The sequence below is a fragment of the Theropithecus gelada genome, unplaced genomic scaffold (genome assembly GCF_003255815.1).
Source record: "Theropithecus gelada isolate Dixy unplaced genomic scaffold, Tgel_1.0 HiC_scaffold_732, whole genome shotgun sequence".
In the NCBI taxonomy this organism is placed as follows: Eukaryota; Metazoa; Chordata; class Mammalia; order Primates; family Cercopithecidae; genus Theropithecus; species Theropithecus gelada.
In genome coordinates this window covers 5,422-6,533 of record NW_020264025.1, presented here as the reverse complement: position 1 = coordinate 6,533, position 1,112 = coordinate 5,422, and positions in this window count along the sequence as shown.

Here is a 1,112-nt window from a genome sequence, read left to right as displayed (position 1 = left end):
CCCAGGCTGGAGTGCAGTGGCCGGATCTCAGCTCACTGCAAGCTCCGCCTCCCGGGTTTACGCCATTCTCCTGCCTCAGCCTCCCGAGTAGCTGGGACTACAGGCGCCCACCACCTCACCCGGCTAGTTTTTTGTATTTTTTAGTAGAGACGGGGTTTCACTGTGTTAGCCAGGATGGTCTCGATCTCCTGACCTCGTGATCCGCCCGTCTTGGCCTCCCAAAGTGCTGGGATTACAGGCTTGAGCCACCGCGCCCGGCCGGAAATATTTATTTTAGATTCGGGAGCACATGTGCAGGTTTGTTATATGGGTTGATTGCATAATACTGAGGTTTGGGCTTCTATTGAACCCATTATCAAAATTGTGAACTTGGTACCCAACAGGTAGTTTTCCCACCCTTGTCCTCCACCCTCCCTCCCCTGCTTTGGAGTCCCCATTGTCTATGGTTTCCATCTTTAATGTTTGTGTGTATCCATTGTTTACCTCCCACTTAAAAGTGAGAACCCAGCGTTTGATTTTCTGTTTCTGTGTTAATTCACTTAGGATCATTCACTTAGGCCTCCAGCTGCATTTATGTTGCAGCAAAGGACATGATTTCATTCTTTTTCATAGCTGCATAGTATTTCATGTTGTATACATACCATTTTTTCTTTACCCAGTCTACCATTGATGGGCACCTAGGTTGATTCCATCACTTTGCTGCTGTGAATAGTGCTGTGACAAACATGTGCACGCAGGTGTCTTTTTGGTAGAATGATTTCATTTTGTGAAAAATGACATTGATAATTTGGTAGGAATTGGGTGGAATCTGCAGATTGCTTTGAGCAGTATGGACATTTTAATGATATTGATTCTTCTGATCCATGAACATGGAATGTTTTTCATTTGTTTGTGTTTTTTAGTTCTCCTTGTAGAGATCTTTCACTTTCACTTCCTTGGTTAGAGGCATTCCTAGGTATTTTATTTTTTGTGTGTGGCTATTGTAATTGGGATTGTGTTCTTTATTTTTCTCTCAGCTTGACAATTGTTGGCATATGGCAATGCTACTGATTTTTATACTCTGATTTTGTATCCTGAAACTGCCAGTCTCATTTATCAGGTCTAGGAGTATT